The sequence below is a fragment of the Panthera pardus genome, unplaced genomic scaffold (genome assembly GCF_024362965.1).
Source record: "Panthera pardus isolate Hobbes unplaced genomic scaffold, ASM2436296v1 HiC_scaffold_27, whole genome shotgun sequence".
In the NCBI taxonomy this organism is placed as follows: Eukaryota; Metazoa; Chordata; class Mammalia; order Carnivora; family Felidae; genus Panthera; species Panthera pardus.
The window spans coordinates 31,388,844-31,407,992 of NW_026526843.1; positions in this window are offsets into that span (position 1 = coordinate 31,388,844).

Consider the following 19,149-nt stretch of genomic DNA (forward strand, 5'->3'; position numbering starts at 1 on the left):
TCGTTTTCATGGCCGAATAATATTTCATTGTCTGGTGCTTTCCCATGCTTCCGTAATCTCTGCCTTCACCCTCCAACTTGTTCGGTGTCCTCCTGGTGGTTCTTTCTTCTCTTCCCTGTCCCTAACAGAAGGGGCTTTGGGGAGTGGCAGGCATTGTGAGGCACGCGGGGAGGGGTAGATACCAGAGGTTGTTGGGGGTGCGTTACCATATCGGCTGCTTGGACCTTAGCAATCGCGTACAGTTGCAGACATCACAGACCTACCCGATCGTTTCTTTCCTTCTTTTTTTTTTTTTAATTTTTATTGCATTTATTTATTTTTTAGAGACAGAGACAGGCAGAGCACAAGTGGGGGAAGGGCAGAGAGAGAGAGAGAGAGGGAGACCCAGAATCCCAAGCAGGCTCCAGGCTCCGAGCTGTCCGCACAGAGTCCGACGTGGGGCTTGAACGCACCGAGCGCGAGATCGCGACCTGAGCCGGAGTCGGATGCTCAACCGACTGAGCCACCCGAGCGCTCCAGATTGTTTCTTATTCACAGCTAAGACGTAAGGGTCTCACACAGATGTGCAGCGTCCTCTGCCTGCAAAGAGCCCAGAGAAGAGGGCTAGCTTACAAATGTTGCCTTGCCTTCTACACCATTTCAGTTCTTTTATTTATTTTATTTTAGAGAACGAGCGTGAGTGGGGGAGAAGGGCAGAGGGGGAGAGAGAGAGAGAGAGAGAGAGAGAATCCCAAGCAGGCTTGACACTCAGCACAGAGCCCGATGTGAGGCTCGATCCCATGACCTGAGCTGAAATCAAGAGTCGGACAGGCAACTGACTGAGCCACCGAAGCGTCCCTGTACATTTCAACTCTGATTGTGGGACGTGTGCCGCGCCTCCAGAGCTCTCGCTGACTGTGCGTAAAGGAGCAGGGTAGTGACAAGTTTCTGAACGAGATTCACATTTGAATTCAGATTCTTCTGAAAACAAGTGACGTTTGGCATGGTGGGAAAATACTGTCGGTAAGTACTTTGGATGGCTCCTTAGCCCCTCTCTTCCTCATTTGGCTCATCTGCAAAATGGCCTAATGATAGCGCCTGTCTGAAAGAGCAAGGCTGAGTCTGAACAGTCTAGTCCACTTCCTGGCATATAGCGAACTCTTCACACACAGCAACTTGGGTATCCCCGAAGAGGACATCTTACTTTGTCTAGCAATTAATCCCTTCTGACTTTGGATTCAGAGGTTTGAATCTTGGCTTCACCACTTACTATTTTAAAAAAATTTTTTTAACATGTATTTATTTTTGAAAGAGAAGGAGAGACCGTGCGAGCAGGGGAGGGCAGAGAGAGAGAGGGAGACACGGAATCCGAAGCAGGCTCCAGGCTCCGCGCTGTCGGCCCAGAGCCCGACGCGGGGCTCGAACGCACGAACCGCGAGATCATGACCTGAGCCGAAGTCGGCCGCTGAGCCCACTGAGCCCCCCCCGGGGCGCCCCTTGGCTTCACCATTTATTAGCTGTGACCTCGGGTGAACTCTTTAAGTTTCCTGCCTCCTCTAGGACCGGTTATGCTTTCTAGGTTTGTTGAGAGGTTTAAACTAGACACTTTCTGAAGCTACTGAGAAGGCAAAGCTGGCTTCAGTTAAGACATTTACACCAGTCCACACAAGCTCGTCGCCTTCTCATTGTTCACAGAATAAAGTCTGGCCTTCTCTCCAAGGCCGAGAGAGTCCTGCGCAATCTGGCTCTGCCTGCTTACCTGACCTCCTCTCCAGCCACTCTCTCCCCATAACACGTTCCGTTACTCATTGGCCTTCTTGTCACTCCGCAGTCACATCAAGCTCTTTCTTGCTTCAGAGTCTTTGCATTTTCTCTTCCCTCCAGTTGGAGGATGCTTCTTGTCACTCAGGTTTTAGTTCTCCTGTTATGTGCTCAGGGAGGCCTCTCTCGACCACCCCATAATTTCCCCCTCTCTGACTCATTCCGCTTTTTTTCTTTCTTTCTTTCTTTCTTTCTTTCTTTCTTTCTTTCTTTCTTTCTTTCATTCCGCTTTTTTTCTTTCTTTCTTTCTTTCTTTCTTTCTTTCTTTCTTTCTTTCCACTTTCTTCCTTCCTTCCTTCCTTCCTTCCTTCCTTCCTTCCTTCCTTCCTTCCCTTTCCTTTCCTTTCCTTTCCTTTCCTTTCCTTTCTTCCTTTCTTTCCTTCAATTAAAAGAAGTTTTTTACATGTTTGTTTATTTTGCGGGGGGGGGGGAGAGAGAGAATGCACACGAACAGGAGAGAGCGAGAATCCCAAGCAGGCTCCATGCTGTTGGCACAGAGCCCCACGCAGGGCTCGAACCCCCGAACCGTGAGATCATGACCTGAGCTGAAATCAAGAGTCGGACGCTCAGCCCACTGAGCCACCCAGGTGCCCCTCATTGCTGTATCCCAGCATCTAGTTGAGGACTTTGGGGGAATACTAGAATGAATATTTGTCGGATGGATGGATATGGCGAAGATCTTTGCCTTTTGGGATTGTTGTTATGGCCGAGAGTGGTATCCCACCATGGTACGGAACCGTCTTCAGATGACGTGCCCGTAACTTGTTAGAAAAGATTACAGCGCTAACTGGAAAAGAATCCTAATGTTGTACCGTCCTCCTGCATAGCGTTTCTTTTTAGAAGCTGCATCAAATATTTAAAAAATAGGCTGTCTATTTGGCAACGACTTGTGTGGCTGTAGGTAAACCTTTTTTTTTTTTTTTTTAATATTAAATTACCCACATAATTTCCTATGCCTCAACTTGAATGTAGATAGAGCTTTGGAGTTCTGAGTTCCGTTAAACAGGCTCTAGGAGGTATTAGGAATATTAGACACCTGGCTTGATAAGTAATAATGAGCCGGAGTTGGGGAGATCGTTTGCATCTAAACCTATGGGTGCAGATGTTGAGTCTGCTGGCATAAATTAGCAAAGTCCATAGAGGAGCCTGGGCTTGACAATTTTATTGTATATGGGAGGTTATTAAGAAGATAATTGAAGGTCTGTGGAAAAATAAGCAGTGACCCTCTGCTGTTCCTACAGAAGCAACAAAGGCAGAATGTCCTTGACCGAGGCACTTGGTTGGTTTATTTTCCTGTTTGGGGGCGGGCGGGGGGGAGGTTGAAAATATTAATCAGGAAAGGGTCTGAAAAGAAACCCCGTTGTGGCGATGTCTGTTGGTGGGATTTACCTGAATCCTTCTGACCAAGTAGAGAGACCGGAATTCTCCCCCCGAGCCTCTCATCTCCTGGGCACAGATTCTCATGGCTTGTGCTTCTGGCTCTTCTCTCAAAGCTGCCAGAACTCGAAAGATGAGAAACTTGACGCGTGAAGAGTTGAATGTCGAGAGGAGCCCATCTGGTGCTCCCACATGGTGATTATTGGGCTCTGGAGACTGTGATTCACAGACACGTGCATTTTTATACACTCCGTACGTATTTCCTTTTTCTTTTTAAAGTTTATTTACTTTGAGCTGGGGAGGGGCAGAGAGACCGGGAGAGAGAGAATCCCAAGTAGGCTCCGCACGGTCAGCGTAGAGCCCGACGCGGGGCTCGAACTCACGAACCGTGAGATCATGACCTGAGCCGACATCGAGAGTTGGACGCTTAACCGGCTGAGCCACCCAGGCGCCCCGGAATTAGTACTCTTGCAAAAGAGATCTCACCCAGCTCCTTAGCCCCTTCCGCCGTGCGAAGGTGCACTGAGAAGAGGGCGCTCACCTGACCGCGCCGGCACCCTGACCTTGGTCTTCAGCCTCCAGCATTGTGAGCGGTGGTGAATTTCTGTTGTTTATCAGCCACCCAGTTGGTGGTATTCTGGTACGGCAGCCCAGCCAGGCTGAGACACGTGTCCTGGCTTCTGGTTTGTACAGTTTACATCTCTTACAGCAACTGAAAGTCAAAGAAGAGCCCTCCCTCAAGCTTCAGCCTAACGCACACAACGCTTCCGTGTCAGTATCCGTTCTTGCCCGAATCCTACCCCGTAGCAACAGGGGAGCTGACATCTGTTCAATTCAGCGAAGGAGGGTATCACCGAGGAGATGGAATTTGACCTGAGTCCAGAAACACCGGCAGGACACCTACAGATAAATGTCGGAGGGAAAAGTGCAGTCTAGAAAAAAGTAGCAAGTACAGACCTGGACCATTTTGGGTGAAGGGAAGAGATGTGTTCAAAATACAGATTCCTGGGCCCCAGCCTCAGAGTTTTCCATTTCCTAGCACGTAAGAATCACAAGGCTTGTTTTTCAAGGGGGGCGAGGGGCCCGAGAAAGAGGGAGGGAGAGCATCCCAAGCAGGCTCCGCGTTGTCCGCACAGAAGCCGATGCGCGGCTCGAACCCACGAACCATGCGATCGTGGCCTGAACTGAAATCAAGAGTCCAGACCCTTGACTTGACTGAGCCACCCAGGTGATTTTGATACAGGTGTTTCATACAGCACACTTTGAGAACCACCGGCCTGGTCCGGCAATGGCTTTGTACAGATAGAGAAACTGAGGCTCGGAGAGGAGAGTGACCCGGTGGCCAACAGGACCCGTTTCTGGGGGGGGGGGGTTGTGTGCTGTAAAAGGTTCTTTCATCTCAGGTGGGCTCGGAGCCGTGCTCCCTAAAGTCTCTTCTAATTTGTACTTGACTGTAAATTTAATATCCTTTTTATGATACTTGAAAGAGCTGCGTAATTTCACGGTCTGGCCATTACTGCCGGCATTAAAGAAATGACTGTTACTGGTACTTAATATATCTTCCCCTGTTTCTTCTTTTATATAGAGAGCACGTATGCGGAGAGCAAACACCTGTTCTCCCAGGGTGGGTTCGCCAGGCCGTGACTTGCCTCTCCTGTCAGGCCTCCTATGTTCCCCCCCCCCATTTTGACCATATAAAAAAAGGAATAATACCTTTACCGCAAGTATCTCCCACTGTTCCTTAGATCCCCGTGGGTCTCCAGACGGCCTCGAGCTCTAACTTTCAAGTTATTTTAGAGGTTGAAATAGGGGAGATGATGGATGTGAGGACTAATCGGTACTTCCCTCCGTCCCCATCTTCAGAGGCGAGGTGCGCGGCAGGTGGCAGTGAGGCGGGAGATTGCGCCTTTCCCCACCCCTGGCTCGCAACCACCCGAGTTGCTGCACGTTACCCCTGCATTGAACGAAGGATCGTGGCGTGGCACTGAGAGGGAAAATGCATCACGGTTTGGCTTCATAACGTCGCGTGGGCTCCTGATTCTTTTGAGTTTGGAAGGCTTGCCGGAAGAACGCCACAGAAAATGATTTGTCAGGGAATGAAATGTACGGTCTCCACGTACAATTTCCTTTCCCCACTAATAGAAGACGGGGGACCGCAGCAGCATTGGTCCAGAATAGGAGCGTTAAGGCAGCTAAAATACCTTCGATTTTAGGGGGCGCCTGGGTGGCTCAGTCGGTTAAGCGTCCGACTTCGGCTCAGGTCACGATCTCAAGGTGTGTGAGTCCGAGCCCCCGCGTCGGGCCCTGTGCTGACAGCTCAGAGCCTGGAGCCTGCTTCGGATTCTGTGTCTCCCTCTCTCTCTGACCCTCTCCTGCTCATGCTCTGTCTCTCTCTGTCTCAAAAATAAATAAAAACATTAAAAAATTTTTAAAAAAAATACATCTTTGATTTTGTCTTCCCGCAAGTCTTGCAGGCATGGTGCAGTGAGTGGGGGACAGTAAGAAAGAGACCCAACCCGTTTTCCTCCCTCTGTCTGAGTGGCCACTGGTTCCCGTTCCTTTGATTGAGTTCTCTCCAGCCCTGGCTAGGACGGCGTGTACTATGCTTAAGCATCTCTTTTGAGTTTGGAGGTGGGGGGGGGGGGTGAGCGGACAGACTCATGCACTGAGTAATTTTTCGTATGCAAAGCATCTGGCTAATTCTTCTGCCTAAACAATGGGTAAGAACCACAAAGACTCGGTTCTCCTCAGTTGCCTACATGCTGGCTTGCTGTGTAGCCTCCGAGGGAGCTACTTCTGTAAACAGATGACGGACCCCAGCATGGGGGAGAAACTTCTAGCATATAGATTGAGTTAAGAATACTCATTTAGATTTAATAGAATAATTAGTGAGATAATTATTGAGATAAATGGCATGCCATGTTACTAATTGAATATTGCATAAACAAGATATAGTGGCTGTAATTATGGTTCTACAAATATCTTAATAGATGTAGGAAGAGAAGGCAGTGAGCCACAAAGCGTTTCACCAAAGGTCCTATTTCACGAAATCTATGAGATGTCCCAGGCTTCAAATAACTAGCACTTTGATTCTAAGATATATACAGTAAATAGAATTAGGGTCTTGATGGGTACCACCTTTCCTTCAGCTGGTCTAAAGAGGTCTGTCAGCTAATAATATGTACTGGACATTGATTTGCGTGTTGGCCTGTACTGGGATCTGCGGAAAATTGGTATTTTATGGTCCTGAAGGCTAATTGAGTTATAGGGACGTTGACTAGATGCCCAAAGCGTGGAAGTTATCGTCTATGGATATTAAATGGGCTAGCACTTTCTTCCCCTTACGTAGGTTGCTAGGGTATTAGATAACACACTGCAACAATGAGCGTTAGGAGACGTTCGAGTTGTGTAGCACACGGAAGCCTTTACAACCTCCGAATGTGTCTGAGATGAGCAACTAGGGTAAGACACCCAGACTTGGAGTCCAGACCAAGCTCTGCCTGTTGCGGACTTTGTGACCTTGAGCAAGGTACTTCATCTGTCTTTCTCTGTTTTCTCCCCTGCACAATGAGGAGAACGGTGACCCCTCCTTCTCGAAGCTGGGGTTGGAGATACAGACAAGTGCAATAGGGAACGTGAGAGCACCTGATGTTAGTAGAAGCCCAGTCAGTGTTTCCTTTTCTTTTACAGACACAAACCAGTTTGCAAGCAAGCGATTGAATGCATTCACTTGATTCATTTGGAACCAGATACTAACCTTCTTCAAATTTACCTGTTTGAACCCACCATTATCTTTTCCATATGGTCCCAGTGTCCTTAAGAGTGTTCAATTGGATGTCATGCTTCCAAGTCGTGACTTGCCCGTCATTAACCGTGACCTGTAGGTCAGGTTGTATATTCTCGGTGCTTGAGTTTCCTCGTCTGTAATCTGGAATAATCCGAGTGCCTGCCCCACATGACCGTCCTCAAGATTCTATCCTAGATGCAATATTGCTTTGCACGGCCCCGGTCCACATCAAGCAGCCAGTTAATGTTAGCTATCGATCTTGGCGTTGGACTAAGAGGCACGCAGCAGATTTATGCAGACCGTCGACAGTCGTGGGAGCTAACGGTGTGGGCTGTGGAGTTTCTGATGTGTTTGGGTGCCTCATTCATTCTCCACAACTCAAGTAGTATTTGGTACCGGGAAGCATCACTGATCATTATAACACAATTATAAGGCCCGTTCATTTATTCTGTCACTCAACAACAAAGGGTCGTTGGGTGCGTAATAAGTACTACAAAATACCACGGTTCTTCCTCTCACGGAGTTTCTAATGTTGGTCATTTGTGGAGTACTACCCTTGGTGCCGGAAGAACCTGCACCAGTGCCTTGAGATGTTTCCAGTCCAGTCGAACCACCTTGCATCCTTTCTGCACCAAGACGAAATGTAACTAGAGAAATAGTATAGTCTAGCCGGGTCGATCGGGAATAGGTACATAAAATTAAACAATAAAGGATGGTGTGGCTGGGCACCAGGTGAGTGACACCGATGATGCTAGAAGAGGTCAAAGAAGGAAATGATCAGTGAGGGCAACTGAAGATCTAACAGGCTCCAGGATGATGGGAGTCGGGACTGGTGAGTGGAACTCGGGCCAGATCTTTGGGAGTACAAGCCAGACTTAGAGGTCTGGGAACCAAGGGGATTATAAATAATGAGGAAAGACGAGACAGAGATGTGTGTGGCAAGTTTAGGGAGCATAGACTACTTTGGCCCAAGGAGAGATCTTTATATAGGATGTTACATGTCGCTGGCACCATACAATCGAAGCAAGCAGGAAGCGTATTTTGGAGGAAGTTGCGTATGAGGTGAGCAATTTAGGCTACCACGGAGGTTGTCTACACCGGAAGATAATACGTACAAAGTGACGTTTTGGGAAGCCGAAGATCGCAGTATGCGTACCGAGTTATGTGGGAACATATTCGAGTAGATTTATCCGTAAGGAGCAGTGTCACCACACCCTCCCAAGAAGATGAGGACTGGGGTGGTAATAATCGTAACGAAAGAAGCGTTTCGACACCACTACCTCCGCAAACTTAGTCTAAGGAATTAAACAGTGGTGCCAAGATGTACGTATAGATGTATTTACGAGACGTAAGTATCCTAGCATCCTACACACTCTTTAAATCAAACATCACAAAGGTGGTGCAAATCTGTTTTAACCTCTCCTGTCCCACACCCCGTTGGACTCTTGGCCTACTCCATAGGCACTGTCGTCAGTTGGGTGGTAATCCTCTCCACGCCCATTTTCATATTGTTACTACCATGAATGCATCTACAAACAATTGCAGTGCCATTTATAAGGGTTTAACGTGATCTAAGCGGTACCTTGTGCACGACACCCTCAGTTTTGAAACTCATTTGGTCAACATACACAGTTGTAGCTGAGTAGTTCTCAAACTTGAAGCATGTGTCTGAACCACCCCGAGGGCTTGTTAAACCACAGCTTGCCGCCTTGTAGGGCTTTGATCCAGAATGTGTGGAGGAGGTCCCAGGAATTTACATGGCTGACAAATTTCTGGGACCACTTTTTTTTTTTTTTTAAGGGATTCTTTGTTTATTTTTGAAAGACAGAGTAAGCCGGAGGGGGAGGAGCAGAGAGAGTGCGGGGCGGAGGGGGGGGGGATCCAAAGTGGGCTTTGGACTGACAGCCGAGAGCCCGATGCGGGGCTCGATCTCAAAAACTGAGATCGTGACCTGAGCCGAAGTCGGACGCTTAAGTGACTGAGCCACCTGGGTGCCCATTGGGAACCGTAATTTGGGAACCATTGCTCTAGTTCCTTCAGTTTAGTGAAAGAATATCAACCGGTTCATTGTCTGAAGGTTCCACTGTATAGTTTTCTAGTCTTGTGTCGATGGACACTTGTTTTCAGCTTTTCACAATTATAAACAAGATCGTGGTAGGCACTGTTTGTTGTGTATGTGTTCCTGCGCCCTCGTGTGAGTTTCTATAGTGTACAGAGTAGGGAATGCAACTTGATCCTCAACTTTATGAGGTTTTGCCAAATTATTATTCCAAGTGCTGATACCAATTTATATCCTTCCCTTTCCTGAAGTGCACACATCCGTGTGTCAGATTTCCAGGTCTTCTGCATTTTTGCAAACACTGGCTAACGTCCAGCTACAAAATTTTGCAGTCTAATGAATATTGTTTTAATTTACATTTTCCTGTTCATTGGTAGGTTGCATACCTTTTTGTATATATCATTGGCCTTTTGAGTTTAACCTTTTTCTTTTTTTTTTACATTTTATTTATTTTTGAGGGAGAGAGAGAGAGCGCGTGCACAAGTGGGGGAGGGGCAGAGAGAGAGGGAGACACAGAATCTGAAGCAGGCTCCTGGCTCTGAGCTGTCAGCATAGAGCCCGACACAGGGCTCGAACTCCCGGACAGGGCGATCATGACCTGAGCTGAAGTCAGACGCTTAACCGACTGAGCCTCCCAGGTGCCCCCCGGCCTTTTGAGTTTATATGCATTATTTTAGATCTGTGCTGTTCAGCAGGAGTACAATGTGAGTCACCTATGTAATTTAAAAATTTCTAGCACCCATCTTAAAGTAAAAAGAAACAGGTGAGTTGATTTGAATATGTTTAATCCAGTATATCCAAAATATTATTTCGATATTTAGTCATAATTACAGTATTTTTATATTACATCTTTTTTTAAAGGATTTTATTTTGTTGATTTATTATTTTTTAATGTTTATTTTTAAAGTTTTTTTTTTTTTAATGTTTATTTATTTTTGAGACAGAGAGAGACAGAGCATGAACGGGGGAGGGGCAGAGAGAGAGGGAGACACAGAATCGGAAGCAGGCTCCAGGCTCTGAGCCATCAGCCCAGAGCCCGACGCGGGGCTCGAACTCACGGACCGCGAGATCGTGACCTGAGCTGAAGTCGGACGCTTAACCGACTGAGCCACCCAGGCGCCCCTCCATTCACATTTTATATTTCTCTTGTCATGAATGCTTATTATGTTAGTTTGCCCGTGGTTTCTCTTGCATTCTTGGTGAAGATGACCATAAGCCTGTCGTGGGATCGTTGAGTGCGACGGTCGAGAAACAATTCTTGAGGTATTTTACGGTGCAACTTACTTTATTCGAGTAGTTTGGGGACAGGACCCGTGGGCGGAAAGAGCTGCTCTTTTGCTGTATGAAGGTGGCAGTCGTATGCTTTGTGATCAAGGAGGAAGGGGATGTGTTTTTCTTTGAATTTCTTTCTGTGAAACTACTTTTGTGAGATTTCTCTGGTGCTTATCATTCAGCTTGATAACTTTTTTTTTTTTAATTTTTTAATGTTTATTTTTGAGAGAGAAAGAGAGCATGAGCAGGGGAGGGGCATGGAGGGAGGGAGGCACAGAATCCGAAGCAGGCTCCAGGCTCTGAGCTGTCGGCACAGAGCCCGAGCCCCCTTTTTCTCTTGTCTATCTTTTTGATGAAAGTATAATGTTTTTAGGGTGCCAGGTTTATCCTCAGGCCTCATTTTCTTTTTTTTTTTTTTAATTTTTTTTTTTAACAAACGAATGAAGTCCACAAAGTCTAAGGGATTTATGAGATAACAAGTAGACTAATCCATAAAGGAGAACAAAAAAAGAGAAATTGCTAGTAATTATTTAAAGCAATAAAGGCTACAAACTGCCTAAATTTGAGGGAAAAGTTTGATATACAAATATAAGAAGCTTAGCAAACTCCAAGTGAGATAAATCCCCAAAATCTCCAATAAAACACATTATAATCAAACTGTCAAGGCCAAGGACAAATTCTTTTTTTTTCTTTTTTTTTCTTTTTATTTTTGAGACAGAGAGAGACAGAGCATGAACGGGGGAGGGTCAGAGAGAGGGAGACACAGAATCTGAAGCAGGCTCCAGGCTCTGAGCTGTTAGCACAGAGCCCGATGCGGGGCTCGAACTCACGGACCGCGAGATCACGACCTGAGCCGAAGTCGGCCGCTTAACCGACTGAGCCACCCAGGCGCCCCATCAGGCCTCATTTTCAACTCCTTTACTTGTATGAGCCATGACCTTATCTTCTGTATGTAGGTGACTATTAAAATTCTAGACTCTAGATACCTTTATGGCTGTGCCAGTATGAGGTCATATGCTCACTGCCCTGGTTTTCAGGTTCCTCTTTATTTTTGGTCTTTGGTGATTTTTTTTCCCCCTTACTTTCACATGAGTTCAGGTAAGCATGACTTTTAAATAAAATTCCTCACTTCTGGATATTATATAGCAGGATGGTTTTTGGGGGTTCCTAGTCTACTACATGATTGAAACATGAAGATTTTGACATTGTTTCTAAATGGGGGAAAAAGTAGAAATGACCCAGCTAATTTTCTTTAAATGCCTATTTATTGACTTTTGAGAGAGAGCGAGAGACGGAGCGAGCGCGCGAGCAGGTAGGGGACAGAGAGAGAGGGAGACAGAGAATCCCAAGCAGGATCCGTGCTGTGATCGCAGAGCCCAATGCAGGACTTGAACTCACGGACCGCGAGATCATGACCTGAGCCAAAATCAAGCGTCGGACGCTTACCTGACTGAACCACCCAGGTGTCCCGACCCTTGGTAGGGTTGGCACTCAATAAAGGTTTGTTAAATAAATCGGTGTTTGCTGAGCACTTTCTGATTCACAGCTCCCGGGGGACGAAGAGAACGGAATCAATCAATATACCAAGATTTTGAGCCCAGGAGAGTGATGGTGCCACTGATAGACGAGAGAGAAGGCTAGAAGGGGTGCTTATTTATGGAAAAAGAGGAGTTTGATTTCAGATATATTGAGCGTGCACGTGCGAGGTAGACTATAAAATACGTAGAGTGAGTGTAAGATGTAGCCCTGACTGGGGTGAAAAGAGAAAGCACAACCTATGAAGGTTATATATAAAAGCTATGGTTGAAAAGATGGGATGATGAAGACAGTGTGGTATATCATCAACAGCATGGAAGGAGAGGGATTTTAAGGAGGAAAAGTTTAAGAAGTTGGTCACTAGAGGGGCGCCTGGGTGGCTCAGTTGGTTAAGCGTCCTAGTCTTGATTTGGCTCGGGTCATGATCTCAAGGTTCATGAGCTGAAGCCTCGCAAAATAAATAAATACACAGGGGCGCCTGGGTGGCTCAGTCGGTTGAGCGTCCGACTTCGGCTCGGGTCATGATCTCGCGGTCCGTGAGTTCGAGCCCCGCGTCTGGCTCTGTGCTGACAGCTCGGAGCCTGGAGCCTGCTTCCGATTCCGGGTCTCCCTCTCTCTCGGCCCCTTCCCCTGCTCATGCTCTGTCTCTCTCTCTGTCAAAAATAAAGAAACATTAAAAAGAAGGAGTTGGTCAGTAAATTCAGACACTGTGTAGAACTCAAGATCCCTGGATTTACCTAAGAATCGCTTTATCCCGTCAGTATTTATATAATCCCATGGGAGTAAGCATGTTATATAATTCTATCTGTGATACAATTTTCAGCTTGTGTCTACTCTAAGAATCCTGAAGAATGCTTTAAGTTAGGATTTCTCTTCCACACGTGTATGTTTTTGTTTATACCAACACATACACACATAAACACCTCTTTGCACGTACAGCTTGTCATAAACAGCTCTAAACGGGGCTGTAGAAAAGCCGCCTACAGTTTTCCTGCTGCTGAAAAGCCGCAGTATACCCCTTCAGTATTTTTTAAATTGTTCAGATAAAAGGGACACGGCCCCTTAAAGTTAAACGGAACTGGAAGAAGCATTAAGTCTGTTACATAAGTTTCTAAGGAAACCAACCATGTGTTAATGCCAACTAAAAGTCACATGTGCAGGGTATGACCGTAATCGTCTCCCTGTGTCCCCCCCCCCCCCTTTTCTTCCTGCAAACAAGGAGGGAGCATTTAGAGGCCAGAAACTTGGAAAGGAAAATCGGACTTGTTTAGAAGGGTTGTAAACTTACAATTACAGGTCTGACCTGCCAGTGGGTGTTATCAACGGTTGAATGAAAGCTATTTGAAAGGGCGTTTCATGATAAGCTGTGCCGAGGCTTTAAAATGCTAGAACCATGGACAGGCACTCTCTCTCTCTCTCTATTCCTATACGTTTGTAACTCTCAAGAAATATTCAACGTGAGTTAGAGCCATTGTTTACTTAGGCCACTTCATCTTAGGTAGTATTGAAGTCTTGGTATAGATTACGTATCGCATTTTCTTTCTTTTGTTTCTCTAAAGTTTATTTTGAGAGAGTGAGCGAGCAGGGGAGGGGCAGGGAGAGGGGATAGGGGAAGCGGACATGGCGACAGGTCCAAAAAGCGTTTGAAATACAGACCGGGTGGCCTTTTGTACTTTTCAGGCGGTGGCACGGAACAACAACTGGCTTCCCAAGGGCTGGCCGGGTCCGGGCTCGAGGCTCTCACGCCGCTGAGGCGTCCCATTTCTCCTGCCTTGGCCACTCTTCAAGCTGGAGCAGTTCCTGCCAGAATTCTTTCTGTGCGGATCCCCAGACCAGAACCCAGCCAGCCTGTCCACCTGATTTCTAGGCCTCATATCCTGAACGAAAGGGCCACCCCCCCTCCCCAGCTGGCTCAGTGGGCAGAGCTCGCGAACTTTGGTCTCAGAGTCATGAGTTCAAGTCTGACATTGGGTGACGAGATTACTTAAAGGTTGGGAGGGATGCTTCCACATTGTTAACACTGGACTCCCAAACCAACAATGTGGCTGCAGACATCAAGGAAACACTGTGTATTTCATTGTTTAAGATTACTTTTATTGACCTATTTCTTTTTTGTTTTAATGTTTGTTTACTTATTTTGAGGGGTGGGCAGACAGAGAGGGAGAGAGAGAATCCCAAGCAGGCTCTGCGTTCTGAGCTTAGAGTCTGACCTGGGGCTCGAACCCACAAACTGTGACATCACGATCTGAGCTGAAACCAAGAGTCAGAAGCTTAATCGACTGAGACACCCAGGTGTCTCTGACGCTGTTTATTTTTTAAATATTGTATTGAACGTGGAAATTTCCTAAACGGTGTATGCAACGACAGTGAAAGGTTACACAGTATAGACCAGTTTGGTCCCCACTGGGTTTCCGTTTTTCTTTTTTTTAAAAAAAAAATTTTTTTTTTAACGTTTATTGATTTTTGAGACAGAGAGAGACAGAGCATGAACGGGGGAGGGTCAGAGAGAGGGAGACACAGAATCTGAAACAGGCTCCAGGCTCTGAGCTGTCAGCACAGAGCCCGACGCGGGGCTCGAACCCACGGACCGTGAGATCATGACCTGAGCCGAAGTCGGCCGCTTAACCGACCGAGCCACCCAGGTGCCCCTGGGTTTCCGTTTTTCTATGCTAAACGGATTACCAAGAATTGACTTGGTAAAAATGAGATGGGAAAAAAAAAACCCCTATCCTTCCACATTCAAACCCTCTTGTCTGTGATAAAGAAAATCTGTGTAATGAAACTACTGTCTGAAATTCTGTTTACATGTCAAAGGAATGAAATGGAACCATTTTTTCATTGCTGTGTCTGAAAGCTTTCATGCTGTGGGATTGAGCCCCGCATCTGGCTCTGTGCTGGGCATAGAGCCTGCTTGAGATTCTCTCTCTCTCTCTCTCTCTCTCTCTCTCTCTCTCTCTCTCTCTCTGTCCCCCTCCCCCCCCGCCCTTTCTCCACTCGTGCTCGCACGCACGCGTTCTCTCTTTAAACTAAAAGAAAAAAACAAAAATCTGTGTTACCTGTTGTCTTTATCTGGGAAAGAATCTCATCAGCAGGACCTGTCGGATATTTGCCCTCCGACGCCCCACCATCCAACCGAAATGTCAGTGGGTTGGAATTTTGGCAGCGTGTGCTGTGCTGTAACAAAGGAAGGAAATACTTCCGTAACCGTGGGCTGCAGTGGTCTCTAAAGAGCCCGGAGCCGGGGTGAGAGTTGCTTCTCGGAGCAAAGCCACGATCCCATTGCCGCCCGGCTTTGACCTTGGCCCCGTCTGGTGGCGCAAACACCCCTGACTTCTCTGCACTGGTCTCCTGCTTTATCTCGCTGCATATGCTGCTTCTGCCGACGCTCTGGTTACAGTCATTTTCCCAGGGCTGGTCTTTTCTCCAAGGGAGCTTCTCATCGACGCTGCGTATACACCTATGCTCAAAACCGGCTTTCGCTGATCTCTTGGTAAAGCAGAGCAGGGACAGAGTTGGGATCGTAGGGGTAGAGTGTGGTCAGGGCTTGGATTCCTTCGTCCACGCCGCCCTTATGCATAGGTAGTGTAAGTGGTCACTTAAATGCTGTGATTTGGACATGGTCGCACTCTACCCCCCAAAATAGCCTCCTCGTGAGCCTGTCCCAGAGCCTGGTATTCCGCTATTGAAGACGGATTCGTCTAGTTTCAGGCCTTCTCTACACAATACACATATTGGTGCCCAACACGGTGCTCGGACACGGAGGAGATGCCCAAAGGTTAGTTGAATGATTAAGGGAATTGGAGGAATTCGCTCTTAACCTAATTCGCAACGAAGTATAAGGGAGTAGTAGGTTCCCAGATGACTCACGCATTTAAAAACAGTGCTTCTCAGGGTAGGGGGCTGGGCGGCTTCGTTGGTTGTGTCCCACTGCGGTTCAGGTCATGATCTCGCAGTTCGTGAGTTCAAGCCCTGCATCCGGCTCTCTGCTGTTGGCACAGAGTCTGCTTCGGATCCTCTGTCCTTCCCCTCTCTCTCTGCCCCTCCGCCACTCGCACTCTCTCCCTAAAAAATAACATTTAAAAAAAAAAAAAAAAAAAAAGCAAACCAAGGCTTCTTTGGGTGCCTGGGTGGCTCAGTTGGTTAACTGTCTAACTCTTGATTTTGGCTCAGATCATGACCTCGTGGTTCGTGAGTGCCAGCCCCATGTCAGGGCTCTGTGCTCCTGACCATGTGGAGCCTGTTTGGGATTCTTTCCCTTTCTCTGCCCCTCCCCCACTTGCGCGCGCACGCGCGCGCTCTCTCTCTCTCTCTCTCAAAATAAGTACATTAACAAAAAAAGCCCATGATGCTTCTCAAATGTAATGATCATTTAGGGATCTTGTTGAAAGACAGATTCTGGGGTGGGGCACCTGGCTGCCTCAGTCACTGGAGCACGGTACTCTTGATCTCAGGGTTGGAAGTGGAAGCATCACGCTGGGGGTACAGATTACTTAAAAATAAAACGGTAGGGGGCCTGGGTGGCTCAGTCGGCTAAGCGTCTGACTTTGGCTCAGGTCACGATCTCACAGTCCGTGAGTTCGAGCCCCGTGTCGGGCTCTGTGCTGACAGCTCCGAGCCTGGAGCCTGCTTCGGATTCTGGGTCTCCCTCCCTCTCTGCCCCTCCCCTGCTCACGCTCTCTGTCTCTCAATAATAAATAAACGTTAAAAAAAATAAAAAATAAATAAAATATTTAGGGGCGCTGTGCTGAGTATGGAGCCTGCTTAAAATTCTGTGTGTCCCTTTATCCCTCTCCGCCACTCACAAGCTTTCTCTCTTTAAAAAAAAAAAAAAAAACTTACACGAAAAAAAAGATGATGGGACTGGACAAGACCTGAGAATCTGCATTTCTTAAAAAAATTTTTTTTAATGTCTATTTGTTTTTGAGAGGGGGGGGGGGGGGAAGGGCCAGAGAGAGAGGGAGACACAGAATCTGAAGCAGGCTCCAGGCTCCGAGCAGTCAGCACAGAGCCCGACGCGGGGCTTGAACTCACGGACCACGAGATCACGACCCACGCCAAAGTCGGATGCTGAACCGACTGAGCCACCCAGGCGCCCCGAGAATCTGCATTTCTAATAAGTGCTTAGGTGATGCCCTTGCTATATCACGCATTTTGAGTAGCGAGGATCTAGAAGACCTTAGGGCAAGGGGTTTCCAACTTGTCTGATCAAAGAATCTGAGGGAGGTATTTGTTAAACTATTGAAAACAGAATCTCTAGGACATAGGCCTGGGAACCTATATTTCAAACAAGTGCTTCAGGTGATGTGCATGATTGGAAAAGTAATCTTAAGAGGAACGGGGTATCAGCTTATAAACCTGTAGGGGGGGCATTGGGTGGCCCATGAGCCTTTTGGGAGTTCCGGAGAGCATTAGAGAAGGCTACAGGGCAGATTAGAAAACATAGAATTTGCTTTAGAGCCATTCCTCTACACGGCCTGGAGTTAGAGAGTAGAGGGAAAATAAGAACTCTTTGATTTTTTCCCCCATTAGGTAGCAATGGTGTCACTTCTTACTAGGTTTTCTGGGTTTTCGGTTTGCTCCTTGAGTCCGTTTGGTATCTTGGAAAGAGCCGCACGGATAGACACATCGTGGGGTATTTTGACGTTGAACGCTTTGCCTTCCATTCTGTCTTCGCTGAGGGTCTTTAACCTTCAGCCTTTGCTTCATCGTGGAGTCCGTGAGACGTCGCGCAACCTTATTTTCTTGGACAAATAAGACAGAGACGGGAGGGAACAGTCTATTAAGCAGGGCTGCTGGGGAGACCGTCATTTCTTTAATATCCATCCACCCAGGCAGCGGGGTGGAGTGAGCGCGCGCTTCAGGCCACACCCACCCTGGTGTGGTATTATTTCAGGCATCACCCACGACCCAGGCGGAAGCTTCTCCGAGAAGACGTCCTGAACGTGGTGGGCTGCAAGCGTGCAGGTGGCCTCAGTGGCAGACAGGAGTCAGGGAACTGTGGGCCTGGTGAAAATATCGCTGACTTGCCCGTGGCCACGTGACAAGTTGGTGGCCATGGCTCAAGGGTGTGTGAAAGGTTTCTTATTTCCGATCCTGGTGCTGTGGGCTTTGGGCTCCTGATGTCCCCCGTTTGTGATCTACCCTTTGGAAAGATCTGGTCTTCATACTTCCATCCTTCCCCTTTCTTGTCCGCGTCTGTTTTTTTTTTTTTTTTTTTTTTAATTTTTTTTTTTTAACGTTTATTTATTTTTGAGACAGAGAGAGACACAGCATGAACGGGGGAGGGGCAGAGAGAGAGGGAGACACAGAATCGGAAGCAAGCTCCAGGCTCCGAGCCATCAGCCCAGAGCCCGACGCGGGGCTCGAACTCGCGGACCGCGAGATCGTGACCTGAGCCGAAGTCGGACGCTTAACCGACTGAGCCACCCAGGCGCCCCACGCGTCTGTTTATCTGAACTTGCAGCCAATGACACGGGAAGAGTTCTCACGTTTTGGAAGGCCAGAAAGGGGCTTCTTTGTGAAATAGGCATGAGGCCCTGTTCCTACCCCTTTTATCTTCTCTGCTAGATCGTGTTGTACTTTGAGACACTTTGGGAAAGTCTGGCATGACTTTTCAGGGTCATATATAATATATATATATATATATATATATTTTTTTTTTTTAAATGTGTGTGTGTGTGTGTGTGTGTTTTGAACGTTTATTTATTTACTTTGAGAGAGAGGGAAAGAGCAGGGAAGGGGCAGAGAGAGGGAGAGAGACTCCCAAGCAGGCTCTGAGCTGTCAGCGTGGAGCCCAACGCGGGGCTTGATCTCAAGGACCCTTGTGATCGAGACCTGAGCTGATATCAAGAGTTGGACGATTAACTGACTGAGCCGCCCAGGTGCTCCCTGGGTCACTTTAGAGAAATACAAGTGGTCAGCTGGCGTGGACTCAGGCACAATCTTCTCTGCTGCCTGGAAAGAAGCCACCGGAGGTAACAACCCAGTATTTGGGAGTTTCCAGGGGTGCCAGAAGGACCTGGTGCGTCCTAGGGTTGAGGGATACCAGAGCAAATCGGGATTAGCGAGGCTGGGAGATACCTTGAGGTCTAGCACACTAAAATGTCCAGAACTTCTCAGCAAGATCAAGGTTATTATTTAATGCGGAGATTACAGCCAAGTATGCCAAGCCCGAGAGAGGCTTAGGCTGTTCCTGAGGCTATTTGTGAAGGGCCTGGGGTGTGTGTGTGTGTTGGGGGGGGGGGTTTCTTCTCTCTAACACTATCTCCAACATTATGAATAGGTTGGTGTCCCCAGTAGCCTCTCACCTAAGGTCATC